The following is a 15,990-nucleotide window of genomic DNA, read 5'->3' on the forward strand; positions in this document are numbered from 1 at the left end:
AGTATTCCAGACAATATTCTAGGCACTGGAGCCAAACCAACATAGGCCATGCCCTCTGAAAAAAAGAGACAAACAATAAAGAACACAAAACAAAGAAAATTAAAAAGGGATCAATAGGGGAAATACATGTATTCCCAGGAAAGTTTGGAGTACCTAACAGCAGTCCAATTTAAGTTCTATACGTATATACAGCTAAAGAGTTTTATTAGTTTTTCACACTGCCAGTAAAAGAGATGCAGAGCTAACCAAAGATATTCTGCTTACACCTCTTCTTATGATTGTTGTTGAATTTAAATGAGATTCAAATGTGCTGACCTGTCGCTAGTTTGCAACAAATCACTCAGAATTATTTTCATCTTTCATCCAGGACTACTAAAAATTCTGCTCTCTTCCATGCTTTCACATTTGTATAGATAATAAATTAGATGATTTCCATTGTGTTATTTTCATTGCTTGAATTTGGCTGTGTATATTTGTTCTCCCACTCCCTCTCACTATTCTTCAATAAACAAGAGAACCTCTAGCAAAACAGCTCTCTCTTAGAAACTTATAGCCTCATTTTACTGGAATACCACAATTACAAGAGGATTAAATAACCAAGGCCAACCAATCTCTATCCTGGTTCTGGCAACAACAAATGACCTATCGTGTTCACCCTTTCCCACCTTTTCTATGTCCAATTCCCCACCTTGTCAAAGATGGGGAGGCGAGAGGAAGGGAACTAGGCCTTCTTTAAATCAGATACCTAATTTGTGGCAGCTTCTGAAAGCTATCACAGAAATGCTCTCTTTGACCTGGTCAAATTTCATTTCTCTTACTTTTATCACTCTCAAAGCTAGTGCAACGTGTTTGCAATAGAAACAAGGGAAAACAAAAATGTACTGCCCCGTCGACTTGTCAGATTAAAAAAGTGAATTGATTTTTATACCTTTGAAATAAGCAGCTGGCTGGAAGGCTCTTTCTTCTACTTTCTCTGTTTAAAAATTATTGTACTCTTTGGACTCAAAGAGAAGTATTAGGTTGGATAAATAAAAAACACAATTCTGTTCATGATAATGAGAGCAGCTAACATTTACTGAGCACGCTGTACTAGGGGTGGTGCTAAATGATTTGTGTTCATTATTTTATTTAATACTGAAAACAACTATTATCACAACTTCTTCCTATTTGCTTATTAAATTAGCAATCCATTGCCTTCTTCACTTCATTCATTATTTGTCTTAGATCTCGTGGTTCATTATTTTAAAAATGCTCTTGGCGACCCATAACAGCCCTTCCTGCTTACTCAGAGAATCAAGAGAATCACACATTTTCTATATTTGAGAAATGGAGCCATAGAAAGACAACTGGGTTTCACTATAAATGTATGACCAACAAACTCAAATAGGAGCATAGCACTGGCCAGCAATAGTGGTCCATTTCTTTGATCAATTCAACTTCTCATCGTCTGCAACAACTTCAATCTTGTCTACTCTTCTAAAAGATCCAAATTCTATCCCTTCCGCTCTTTGTTTCCCTCTTAATCTCAGAAGATAATTTTGCCTTTTACTTTAGCGAGAAAACTTGAAGTGACTAGATGAAAAGTCCTCAGCTACCATCTGCTAAAACTGTAAATGCTACAGCTTCTTTTTTTCTTTGCCCTTCATGATTCCTCATGGTATAGCAGAGGGGTGCCTTTCCTATCATTTAAGCCCAATAAGCCCCTTTATTTCTTCTTCCATTCTGATCTCTCAGCTTCTTTCTTCTCAGTAACGTTTATGCTTCTTGTCTCCTGCATATCCAACCAGCTCTTTTCAACCAGATCATGCCAATCAAAATTTAAGCATGCTTATATTTCTCCCACTTAGAGTCCTTCATCCATTATCCCATGCTCTAGATGTTTTCTCTATCCTTTCACAGACAAACTTTTCAAAACAGTTGACTCTACATTCAATATCCATATCCTCAATTCAATTGATACTGGATTTTAACTCCTCTGAATGGACACAGCTTTAGCTCAGGCATTATGATGTAGATGGGACTACTCATTTTGCGGAGGTAACAATGGTGACACCGGCACTTGAACATATGGCAGTTTGATTCTAGAACCCAAAACCTTAATAAGTCAGACAACATTTTAAAAAAAATAATCTATGTCTATCCAAATTACAAAAGCATTAAACCACTGACCTCACAATTTCAATCTTGGATATTTACCTTATAGGTATTCTTAAATACCTCAAAATGGCATATGTATGAGGTTATCCCTTATTTATAGCAAATACTTGGGAAATGAATATGATGTTTATAAATAGAGGACTGTTCAAATAGACTATGCTATGTGGATAAAATGGAATACTATGTACTTATATAAAAGAATAAAGAAGTTCTCTAATTGCTGCTATGTAATGATTTTAAAGATATATTACATTTTTAAAAGTAAGGCAAAATTTTGTGCATAGTTTGTAAAAAAATTAGGCAAAATGACAGTATTCTTATTTGCTTATTTTTGCATAATGGACAGAAGCACACACAAATAACAAAAGTGATCACCTCATGTTGGTGGATATTGGGAATGGGGCAATAGGGGAAAGAAATAGGAGTGTTACTTATCACAATATACTTTCATATACTTCTTTATTTTTTAACCATGATATTGTGATAGTTATTAAAAACTAAATTTTAATTGTTCCATATGGATTTACTATGATGAATTTATGAGTAAAAATATCCAGATATGATGTAAAACATTACTTTATCATGATTTATGTATTTGCTCTATCAGATTACTCCCAGTGATTTTTCCAACAGCTTCCCCTACATCCAAAATAAAATCAAACTCTTTATCAAGACCTAAAGGCTGAACATGGAGGAAAAATTATCAACATATATTGAAGAATTTTCCTAGAATGGAAACATAATTTTTCTAATTAAAAGAGCTTACTGAGTTCTTAGATAAATGGATGAAAAACATCCATGACAAGCAACATTATTGTGGAATTTTAGATCATATATACAGTATTGGGAATTAGCTGTCTTCTGATTTCTGAACATCAAAGTTCAAAGCTAGGAAACAATGGTGAAATGCATTCAATATTCTAAGAAAAATTATTTCCAACTCAGAAGTCTATATCTGACTGAACTGTCAATCAAATATGAACCAAGCACAAAGCAAAATTAACCTCCCTTATGCCCCTTTATGGGAAACTATTGGAAGCTTTATACCACCAAAATGAGGAAGTAAGCTCAGAGAAAGGAAGAAATTGAAGCCAGAAATCAGTAGATCAAAGGCAGAAGAGAATCCTCATGATGATTTGTGGAAGGAGATTCCAGGAGGCCAGCTCTGTAGCTGGTCTAGAGAACAACAATCCAAATTAGAACAGAAAAACTACCAAACAGCAGCAAAAGGAAGATTAGAAACCTCAGGGTACATAAAAAAGTATAAAAATATATATATATTATTTTAGTATGGGTCAGATGTGCTATAATACAAACAGCAAATAATCATCTAACTAAATACTAAAATATAGCTATATTGGGAGACGTATGATGAAGAGACGTGTATGGGTATGTGAGAACACATTAAAGCTTCAACATCTAAAATGGAAAAAAATAGTAGATAATATTCAAAATCAAAAGACAATGAAATAGAAGTAGAAGTGCACTGTTGAGAACTGCATAGAGAAATCCTAAAGAAAACCACAGGACGATTTCCAAGTAGTTGCCTTTGGAAGCAGAAAGCAAGGGCAGAGCAAGGAACTGCTATTTTCTCTTTTTTCTTTAAGAAATACTGGATTAACCAAGGACATGAATAACTATAATAAAAATGGAAAGTAAAGAAGGGAAGGAAAAAATACCCTTAACATCTAAACTTGATCTTAAAAAACATTAGTCAATAGTTATTAGCTATCACAGTTCGAGAGAAAGGAGACATTCAAAGACTTTTTTTTTGTGGCATTCTTGGAATGATGCAAAAGTAATAAACTATCTGCTAAGATGTACAATTAATATTCTTAAGGGGAAAAGATTAGGAGTTTATTCATTTTCCATAGCTGTTTTCCAATTCACTTTCCATTCACAGACAAAAACTCACACTAGAATTAATGGTAGTTATTTGAGTGTAAGTAAAGGATAATTTATTCTTCCACAAGCCAGGAAGTACTTAGTAAAAATAATGTGGAAAGGGATTATTGCTGAATTCAAAATAATTTTTCATGACCAAATAATACTACCAAAAATAAAATAACAAAAAATCTCATTATTTTACATCATTTTTACTGTCTTTGAGAAGTAAAATGACACGTTCAAAAATGTCCTAAGTTCACAAGCATTTTATGTCTAACTAAACTGTAATTTTACTGGAAATACATACCATCATGATTTCATCTATTTATGTTTCTATTAGCAAGCAGAACATTTTATCACCAATAGACTTATATAAGTCATCAATGAACCCACAATTTTAGTTATAATCTTATAGTACTGATTTTAAAAATTACTGCTAAATTTCTGAACTTTGTACTCAATTATGCATTGAAAGGACTAAAGTTATAAAGAAGAAAAAAAGACTTTTTCTTCTAAATAAACATGTCATTAAAAGTCCTTTTCTACCTTAAATATTATGAAGGTTTTGTGGGTTATTTATTTATTTAGGTTTGGGTCATTCTTCACTATAATTTATGCTTATTTTTATATAAATAAGATTATTTTATTTTTACTTATAACATTTCCTAAAATGTTTAATTTTGAAAAATACAGAAATATAGAAAAGAAAAAAAATCACCAATATTCTCTCCTACTGTTCTAACATTGATGCCACTTGTTGAAATGGTAGATTCATCACTGCCAATGCAAAGAAGTAGAATTGGTGATTAATAAATCTTTTTTGGTATTAAGCCACTGAGATTTCAGAGATATTTTGTTACTATAGAACAAGCCAGCTTAGTCTGATAAACGCTTCTCCCAAACCCAGCCCCATAAACCCCTCTAAGGCCAAAGAAAGAAGGAAAGAGAGAGATAGGAAAGGGAAGAGGAGGGAAGGAAGGAAGGAAGGAAGGAAGGAAGGAAGGAAGGAAGGAAGGAAGGAAGGAAGGAAGGAAGGAAGGAAGGAAGATAGGTTGCCAGCCTGGATCCATTTATTTGGTAAGATAAAATCTTAATGCTAACTTAGCAGGGCCACATATGGTAAATCATGCTAAAGCTTAGGTAAAGGCTATCCTGGTTGTAGTGTTACAAAGTTTAAAAATAAACTAAAAGAGATAATGTGGTAGACTACTAAAATTATGAATAATTATGATAATACTGGCCAAAGTATTATCCAGTTCTAAGCACTTTGCACATGTTAACATTTATTTTGCACAACTTTATGAGGCAGGCACTGATAGTATCCTTATTTTACAGATGAGAAAACTGATACACAGAGTGGCATATAATTTTGCCAAGGTCACACAGCTAGTAAATAACAGAGCTAGGATTTAAGTCTAAGAAACCTGACTCCAGGAAACGTGCTTTTGTCCACCAGGCTATACTGCCATATCAGTAACTGGAGGAATTTACTTCCCCATATGAGAAAAATGGCGCATTGATGTGATCAATTATAAAATAGATAAGATACAATATACAGTAATTTGTAGCTTACTCAATTCCATTACTTATATTTGCATTTAGCTTTGATTTTCTTATGTTTCTGGCAGGCTCCCCTGTCAGAGAACAGATGGGTTTCTAGAGACAAAACAGTAAATGGCAGAGGCTGAACAAGGAGGAAAAGCTGGGGTCTTTATCCCACTTGCCATGCCACCTTCCCTTTTGGGAGAGAGGAGAGGATAGAGGTTAAGAGCTTTGAAAACTTAAAGGCTTAAGTAGACATTTATCTTTCATTATCATTCATAAATAAACAAAGGAGACATTCTGGAATTAGTCAAGTTCTTCTGGTCAAGGTGAAAGGATGCTAATTGGTTAGACCAGTGGTCAGCAAACTGCGGCTCGCGAGCCGCGGTTTGCCGTTCTGTTGACTAACGAGTTTGCCGACCACTGACCTAGACTCTAGATTCCAATAATTACAAGCTGTTGTTGTTCCTTGTGATTAAGCCCCTATCGGAAAATGCTAAGGGGTTTATCTCAAAAGACCCCAGTATGAATGTTAGCAATGATATGATTTATGAGAAATTGAATTTTATAATATAAAAGCACTGTGCTTCATTTTGACCAGATTTAAGCAAACTAAGCATTTCAGGAGTAAACATATTTATTTCCACTTTTCTCAAAAAATAAAAATGTTTAGAAAAAAATGTATATGTATATACAATATTGAGTATTTTATCCCAGCTAAACACCATAACCCTCAGTTTATTTGGGAGTAGTACACCTCCTACTTTATAATGAGACTTTTTTTAAAAGAACTGCCTTCCTCCTCACCACATTTTAATGAGCCAAGCAGCTTAAGAATGTGCAAAAAGCCAACAATTTACAACACTGCACAGGGTTCTTTGGGTGGCTAAACATTACATGCCCAAACATTTCAGAAACTATATTGTGCAGCTCTTTCCTGTTGAATATTAAGAAAGGCTCAAATTTAAGAACCACTGATAAATAAGTATGTTTTGATTTTCCAAATTTATGTAAAACAGTGTTTGGCAAACTACAGCCTGTAGGCCAAATCTAGCCTGCTACCTGTTTCTGTAAATAAAGCTTTATTACAACACAAAGCCATTCATTTATTCATTGCCCATGACTGTTTCTGCCCTTCAATAACCGAATAGAGTGGTCGTAGCAGACACCATATTGCCTGCATGCCTAAAATATTTACCGTCTGTCCTTCTACCAAGAAAAGTGCCCATCCCTTATGTTGACAACATAGGCAAACTACATCTATGATTCCAGGTCAAATGTATTTGGCCCTGTAACACAGAGAGGCAAGATAGTCTTTTTCCTGACTCGATAATGTTTCAGCAGCTGTCCCTATAAACCATCTAGAGCACCTGTGTTTTTAAATGATTTTGTGTGTTCTTTGTTATCATGAAATGTACATGGTTACTTTGAAGCTGCACTGAGGCTTCTCCAGGTCCTGAGGTAATTTTTAATCTAGCAGCAAAAATACTTGGTTCTGAAACATAACAGTGATATGTGAGGACAGAATGCCCAGAAACACCAACGTGATGTTCTGATGAATATTTATGAGCACCTCCACCTGGCCTTCAAGTGTTCCATGCTTCAGTGCTAATGTATTTGCATCTGCATGGAGGTGTAAGGGTGTGTGTGTGTGTGTGTGTGTGTGTGTGTGTGTGTGTGTGTGGCGCACGCGCACCTTGGGAAGGTTGACAAAAGAGCGAACCATTCTGAGCCCACCTCTTGCAGAATAAGCAAATATGCTAAGTTCAAACTGCTACGCTCCTTTCTGCCTTTTTTGAGTCCTGACTGCAGATCATCTTTGGACCCTAACTATAGCATCCTCTTCTGATTCTTGCACACTCACTGTCTGCATTCATGTAATTGCCTCCCCCTCTTTCCTGAAACATATTTTTCCATGTCTCTTAGCTCATTTCCATCAGTACACAAGCATGTGGTATTAACTCCTTCCAGTGCACACTGATTTCTTTCATTGTACTTATAAAAACACTCATTGAAAGACCTTTCTGTATTTGCCCTCTTTTAATTACTCTCTTCCATTCTCTCTTGAATCCATTCCAATCAGGCTTTTGGGCCCCCTGCTCCCCACACCACTGACACTGTTTTTCACAAGTCACCAAAAACGACCACACTGTTATATTCTCTATTGTTTTCAATGTTGATTCTACTCAACCTTTCAGCAACGTGTATACATGTCTATCAGTACCATCTCTTTATATAACACTTTCTTTACCTGACTCTGGGTTACCATTATGTTATGGTTTTCTTCTTTGAATATTTCTTCTTGTTCCTCTGACTGGTCCAGTCTCATTTCTCTGACCTCTTAACACTCGAATGACTGTGTTTATTCAAGAGACCTCTTCTCTTTTTATTCCTTCTCTCTTCCTACACTCATTTTCTAGGTGAACTTGTCCAGTCTCATGATTTTAGGTACTGTTGTTATCCGTATTTATAGACCTGTAGACATTGTGGGTACATTTGTTCTCTTGTGATATTGTTTACAACACAAAGGATGCCCCTACATCATTAACCTTTTGCACTCGGATGTCGAGTGTGACTCAACACGGTTAGCATCGAGATTAAAATTACTCTTTGAATGTATCAATAATTTGAAATATAAAAAAATCCAAATAAATAAGTTTGTATGAAAAGAAACTCCAGTTTTTTATTCTACTGCCGCGCTTTGTAAAATCTGGGGTATTTAAAAAATTAAATCCTGATTAGAATAAAGGAATCGAGAAAAAAGCAAGCGAGTGCAAAGGGTTAAAGATTCCACCCCAATGATTCCACGTGTCCATGTTCTGCAGAGACAAAACAAGGATGCATCTGCTACATCTGATGACTATCCAAGCTGTTTTGTAACCCAAGTCCAATGTAAAACTATTCAGAGAAGGAATGGACCTTGAAAGAATTTGAGGCTAAAAATGCAGAGTTAATGTACTTCAGCACAGTTTGCTGGTTGCCCCCAATATATATTCTCATTTTACAAAGTATTAGAATTTTGTTAATATATGGTCACCAAGATAAAAAGTTGACTTTTCAACCTTTCTTTGTAAGAAAGTGTTGCCATGTGATGAAGTTCTAGCCAATGGATGTGAGATGTGATGTGTCAAATTCTGAGTTATTCTTAGACTTTCATATGTGATAAAATATATTCATAAGTTGCTATTATTTGGAGTGTCTCTGACAACTTTCAAACTGATCCAGTACACCTAGAGTGCTTTGACAGATTAAGCATGGCATTCAGTGTTCACTTCTTGTGTAATCCTATATAATAAAGAGCTAATATGCTAATGTCATCATGCCATCACAACGTAATGACCGATCAGCAGGAAGCTGCGTGGGCAGCAGGTGTGCGCAGGTGGGTGGGGACTTGATGCTGCGTCCTTCCAGACAAAGCCACAGTGGCTGCCTGAGGCTCAGGCAAACCACCGATGGCAGCTGCTGCTGCCCAGGGCTGGTGCGAGACTCAGGCAAGCCGCAGATGGCTGCTGCCGCTGCCCAGAGCCCAAGGCTCAGGCAACGAGGGGCCGAGCCGACGTTCAGGCAAACCGCAGTGGCTGTGGGGGCCGAGGTTCAGGCAGCCACATGGCTGGCAGTGGCAGGAACAGAGGCATGATGGGGGCATTGCCTTCCCCTGATTGCCGGGAGGCCAGAGGCAGCAGCAGTGAGGGGGTGATAGGGTGGTGCCTTCCCCTGATCGGCCTTGGGGAGCAGGCCTAAGTCATCAGTAGGACATCCCTGGAGGGCTCCTGGACTGTGAGAGGGGGCAGGCCAGACTGAGGGACCCCGCTCCCAGTGCACGAATTTTCATGCACTGGGCCTCTAGTACAGTATAATTTTTAAGATCACAGGCTTGAGTCTATCTCTGGGTTTAAATCCTAGTTCACCGTTTATTAGCTATAGAAGTTTGTGCAGGTGACTTTAATTATCTTTGCTTTATCTCTTCATGCTCTCAGTAAAATCAGTTTAGTACTAGTGCCACCACTCAGATTTGCCGCTAAATGCAATGAGCATTTAGCATGCTTAGAACAGAACATGGCACTCAATACGCATTACCAATCTATTTATTTAGGAATGGCCCAAGGCCAGTCATTCATTCAGCCAAGTTTTCATCATCTTAGTGAAGCTTTCTTTGTGTGATACAAGTTTCATTCTCTTAGCAGCTGGTATAACAATTCCTGCTTGAGGGAAAATTACCTTTGCTTAGAAAATTCACTGATAAGCCCAGCTGCGCTAGGTGAGTCTATTTGGGTGGAGTGAGTGAGTGGAGGCTGATGCCAAACATTTTAAAAGGAGATTTAATGACTCTGAAGACAGCCATGAAAGACAATTCTTTGATGTCAGGGAGAAAGAAAGAAAGAAAGAAAGAAAGAAAGAAAGAAAGAAAGAAAGAAAGAAAGAAAGAAAGAAAGAAAGAAAGAAAGAGGGAGGGAGGGAGGGAGGGAGGGAGGGAGGGAGGGAAGGAAGGAAGGAAGGAAGGAAGGAAGGAAGGAAGGAAGGAAGGAAGGAAGGAAGGAAGGAAAAAAGAAAGAAAGAAAGAAAGAAAGAAAGAAAGAAAGAAAGAAAGAAAGAAAGAAAGAAAGGGAGAGAGAGAGAGAAAGAAAGAAAGAGAGGGAGGAAGGAAGGAAGGAAGGAAGGAAGGAAGGAAGGAAGGAAGGAAGGAAGGAAGGAAGGAAGGAAGGAAAGAAAGAAAAAAACAATTTTGGAAGATGGTGAAGACTGTGTGATATCTGTTATCCCTTCATTTATAACACCGCACATACCACTGCCACTGGAATAAAGTACTTTAAAAACTGTTTTAATTACAGTTTACATTCAATATCCTATATAATAAAAGCCTAATATGCTAAGTGTCCGGTCGTCCGTTCAACCAATCAAAGTGTAATATGCTAATGATATGCTAAGGCTGCTCAACCGCTCGATATGACATGCACTGACCACCAGGGGGCTGGTGCTCAATGCAGGAGCTGCCTCCTGATGATCAGTGCGCTCCCACAGGGGGAGCGCTGCTCAGCCAGAAACCAGGCTCACGGCTGGCGAGTGCTGCATCAGTGGCGTGAGCCTCTCCTGCCTTCATGGCAGTCGGACATCCCCCGAGGGCTCCTGGACTGCAAGAGGGCGCAGGCTGGGCTGAGGGACGCCCCACTCCGTGCACAAATTTTATGCTCTGGGCCTCTAGTTAGTTTATATCAGTTTCAGGTATACATCACAGTGGTTAGACAATCATGTACTTTTTAAAGTGGTCACCTTGTTATTTCAATTACCCATCTGACAGAAAACACTCAGCGAACTTACTCAAGGTCAGGAAACAGTGACATTGAATATATTTTTTTTTAGAAAATTAATGATGAAGCTGTTTCCTTTTATAATTGATATAGAATACAATAGAACTGTATAAGCAGGAGCAGAGAATGTATAATCTTAGAAATGTGTTTTTAAAAAATTCTAGGGTAAATCTTCAGGACTTCTCCTTACTTGGACCTGGGCAATCACAAGTTCAGGTGGAACTCTACTTGCAGATGTCTATCCTTTTCATCCATCTCCTTCATAGGAAAGTTGACCAGTTCTCCCTGGAGTTTCCACTCTACCATACACATGCCTCTTTTCTATAAGCTATTACATTGTACTGAGTATTGTTATTTGTTTCTTAATATACTTTTCTCCCCTACTAGAATGTGAATTCCTAGTGGTGGGGATTGTGTTTTATTTATGTCTATGCCCTAATATCTTGCTTATCATTACTACAAGTGCTTATTGAATGAATGAGAAAAATAATACATGATATCCACTTTTCTACCCATACTCATGAATAAAGTGAAGAGGATGGTGGATACAGCCATCAATAAGTATGATATTGAAAGACAACAACAAAACAAAACAAAAAACTGCAACTATTTTATGATGTGCATATTGTGATCATCTATATGTTATATTCTGTCAATTAAAATAATCACTTTTTATTTTTTAATTGATTTTAGAGAATGAGGAAGGGAAAGGGAGAGGGAGAGAGAGAAACATCAATGTGAGAGAGAAACATCAATCGGTTTTCTCCTATACACACCCTGAGGATCAAACCCGCCACTTAGGTATGTACCCTGACCAGGACTAATCACTTTTTAAAAGGTAGGCATAGCTTAGTGGGAAGGGCTCAGAACTTATGCACAATATATAATATTTATGTAGTTAGAGTAGCATCTTTTATTGTACTGATCAATAGAGACGGGTTAATATCTTAGAACCCCAAATGGGGGAAATCTTAAATTTCTATACCATATCACCCCTACATAGATCATGACCTTACTATTCCCATAAGCTTAAATTTCTATACCATATCACCCCACATAGATCATGACCTTACTATTCCCATAAGCTTTCTAGGTTCTCTTTATTTATTCATTTTTTTTTAATATCAGTAGAAATCTTGCTTTTTTAGAAAAAAAAATAGAAACATATGTTAGTCATCTGGGAGTGGAAAAGGTGGTTGGAGACATTTGTGGGAAACATTTAAAGGATGTAGAGATAATGAGAACAACAGTCCCTCAGCAATATTCACCCTGTACCCTTATTTCAAGGAGTTGGGATATTTCGAGACTGGAGTTTACTTAACATTTTGTTTTTCCAACTTTATAACTGTTATGTACATATTCATCTGCCAGGTTACTTATGGGTGGTGGGAAGGTTCACAAGAAAGAAAACAATAGGAAGTGTAAAAATTCCAGATCTGGGAGCTCTTCTGTGCATGAAGTTGGATTCTTTTTATTTTTATTGTTGGCTTTCTGTGTCCCTATCTCCACCAACTCCAAATGGAACCAATGGAGACTGTTAATTCAATAATTAACAAATGCAGTAAGCATGATTTTCCCTCATTATTCTTATTTCAGGTATTGTATTTTATTTTTTGAGTTTTAATATACTTTACACCGGGAGTCCATTTGGGGCTTTTGATTTTAAAATCTGATAGAGTTCATCTATGGCAGAGTAAATGCAAATAAAATTCAGTGCAACTTGGAAAAGACAGCATGTGTGGCTTATGAACAACTTATGGTGAAAAAGAAAGCCCCAGTGTATTATGCACAGAAAAATCTCATTACTTTCTATTGATGGATGGCATTTCTTTGCAAAGCTGTTTTGCTCCTTAATAAAATGAGCAGAGGTACTGCAAATCCAAAATGTTAAGGTGACGGAGAAGGAGACTTAGATGCATGTGCAGCAAATGTATGGAAGATTTAGGCAGACACAGAGGACAGTGGAGGTTGGCAAAGCTGCATGAAGAATACAGACATCCAATCATTTAGTGTATTGATTCAGTTTTAATCTGTAAGCAGGGCTTTTCATTTATAACACGTCACTCACCACTGCCACTGGAATACAGTACTTAAATTTTTTTTTTCAATTACAGCTCACATTCAATATTAGTTTACTAGAAGCCCAGTGCACAAAATTCATGCATGGGGGTGTGTGTCCCTCAGCCCAGCCTGCACCCTCTCCAATCTGGGACCCCTCGAGGAATGTCCGACTGCCCGTTTAGGCCCGATCCAGGTAGGATCGGGCCTAAACGGGCAGTCGGACATCCCTCTCACAATCCAGGACTGTGGCTCCCAACTGCTTGCCTACCTGCCTTCCTGATTGCCCCCAACCGCTTCTGCCTGGCAGCCTGATCACCCCTAACCACTCCCCTGCCAGCCTGATCGATGCCTAACTGCTCCCCTGCCAGCCTGTTTGCCCCTAACTGCCCTACTCTGCAGGCCTGGCCCCACCAAACTGCTCTCCCCTGCAGGCCTGGGTCCCCTCAACTGCCCTTCCCTGCAGGCCCGGTCGCCCCCAACTTCCCTCCTCTGCTAGCCTGGTCACCCCTAACTGCCCTCCCCTGCAGGCTTGATTGTCCCCAACTGCCCTCCCTTGCAGGCCTGGTCGCTCTCAACTGCCCTCCCCTGCTGGCCATCTGGTGGAGGCCATCTTGTGTCCACATGGGGGCAGTCATCTTTGACCACATGGGGGCAGCCATCTTGTGTGTTGTAGTGATGGTCAATTTGCATATTATTCTTTGATTAGATAGGATTAGATAGGATAGAGGCCTGGTGCACAGGTGGGAGCCGGATGGTTTGCCCTGAAGGGTGTCCCGGATCAGGGTGGGGGTTCCCTTGGGGCATGGGGCCTGTGGTGATTTGCAGGCTGGCCACGCTCCCTAGTGACCCAAGCGGAAGCCCTGTTATCTGGGATTTATTTATCTTCTATAATTGAAACTTTGTAGCCTTGAGCAGAGCCAAGCCTCCTGCTGGCTCTGTGGCCACAGCCATTTGTGTTGGAATTTATTTATCTTCTATAATTGAAACATTGTAGCCTTGAGCGGAGACCAAGGCAGGCCAGGGCAGGCAGAAACCTTGGCTTCCTCCATCACTGGGGGCAACTCAAGCCTCCTGCTCTCTTCAGCTCTGTGGCTGCCGCTATTTTTGTTGGGATTTATTTATCTTCTATAATTGAAACTTTGTAGCCTTGAGCAGAGACCAAGGCAGGCCAGGGCAGGCGGAAAGCTTGGCTTCCTCCATTGCCAGGGAAACCCAAGCCTCCTGCTCTCTCTGTGGCAGCAGCCATTTTGGTTGGGTTAATTTGCATACTTGCTCCTGATTGGTTGGTGGGCGTGGCTTGTGGGTGTAGCGGAGGTACGGTCAATTTGCATGTTACTCTTTTATTAGATAGGCTATTAGTTTCAGGTGTACAACACAGTGGTAAGGCAATCACATACTTTACCAAGTGGTCCCCCTATTATTTCAAATACACAACTGACACTATACATAGTTATTACAATATTATTGACTATATTCCTTAGGCTGTACTTTACATCCCCATGACTATTTCATGACTATCAATGTGTACTTCCTAATTCTTTCACCATTTTCACCCAGGCCCCCACACCTCTTCCCTTCTGGAAACCATCAATCTGATCTCTGTGTCTATGAATCTCCTTATATTTTCTTTTTTCATTTCTTTTGCTCTTTAGATTCCACATATGAGTGAGATTATATGGTATTTGTCTTTATCTGTCTGACTTATATCACTTAGCATAATACCCTCTAGGTCTACCCATGCTGTCACAGAAGGTAAAATTTCATCCTTTTTTATCGCCAAGTAATATTCCATTGTACCACAGCTTTTTTATCTATTCATCTACTGATGGCACTTCCTTTAGTCGCTATTGTAAATAATGCTGCCATGAACACAGGGGTGCATACATTCTTTCAAACAGCACTTCTAAATTTGGTGTTAGAATTATTAACTCCATAGACCCTTCCCCTATCACATATAAGTTGTATTTGGCATCTAAATATTTGCAAGAAATTTCAGGGACAGTGAGCATGAAAAGGAATAGAAATAATGGCAATTAGGGTGTGAGAGATGACAGAGCAGGGCTGGAGGAGCAAAGTGTGAAAGCATGGAGAAAAATAGCCATGCCATGTTAAGAGGACTTCACAAATACGATACATCAGGAAGTAATGAGTTTGCTGAGATACATCTATAAACGTTCTATTCTTTGTTCGCTTATCTTAATTTGGTAGATATACCATTACTGATTCATTTGATTTGTGAAGCCTTACTTTTTAAAAAATAGCTCTGTGTTTATAACAGTGCCAAACCCCAAAAGGATTAAATTAAAATGCAGGATCTTAATCTGATTATCTTAATTGTAAAGTTTATTTATATTTGCCCAACAGTAATTTAAAGAATTAGAACAAGGCTTTTATAGTATCCTGACTAATGAGGGCCTTGTTCTGGTTTTCTTGTTCAGATGAATTCTTCTCATGACACAGTATACTGGTGAAAAGCCTAATAGCTGATGTTGCCCTTTAATATCTATCCATTTCCTGCTACTGTATCAGTTTCTAGCCTTTATATCTAATTTAGGTTTCCTCATCTATAAAATGCTGATAATAACAGCCTCTTCTGTGTAGGTAATTAGTAGAGTTAAATGAAGTAATATTGAAAGAAAGTTTTTCACTGTCAAACATAATTAGCACTCAATAAATGCTAGTTGTTACTCCTACTATTACCATAGGGTGCATCTCTGTCCAAGGAAATAGGTTCCCCTTTGGAAATATATAGTATAAGAATGAGGATATCATCAGAAGATGCATGGATTAAAAAACTGTGGTACATCTACACAATGGAATACTACGCTGCTGTAAAAAAGAAAGAACTCTTATCATTTGCAACAGCATGGATGGACCTAGAGAGCATTATGCTAAGCAAAATAAGCCAGTTGGAGAAAAATAAATATCACATGATCTCACTCATTTGTGGAATATAATAAACAAAAATAGATCCAGAGACACAGAAGCATCAAACAGACTGTCAAACCTCAGAGGGAAGGTGGGGAGGATCGGAGGA

The sequence above is a fragment of the Cnephaeus nilssonii genome (assembly GCF_951640355.1).
Source record: "Cnephaeus nilssonii genome assembly, chromosome: 17".
Lineage (NCBI taxonomy): Eukaryota > Metazoa > Chordata > Mammalia > Chiroptera > Vespertilionidae > Cnephaeus > Cnephaeus nilssonii.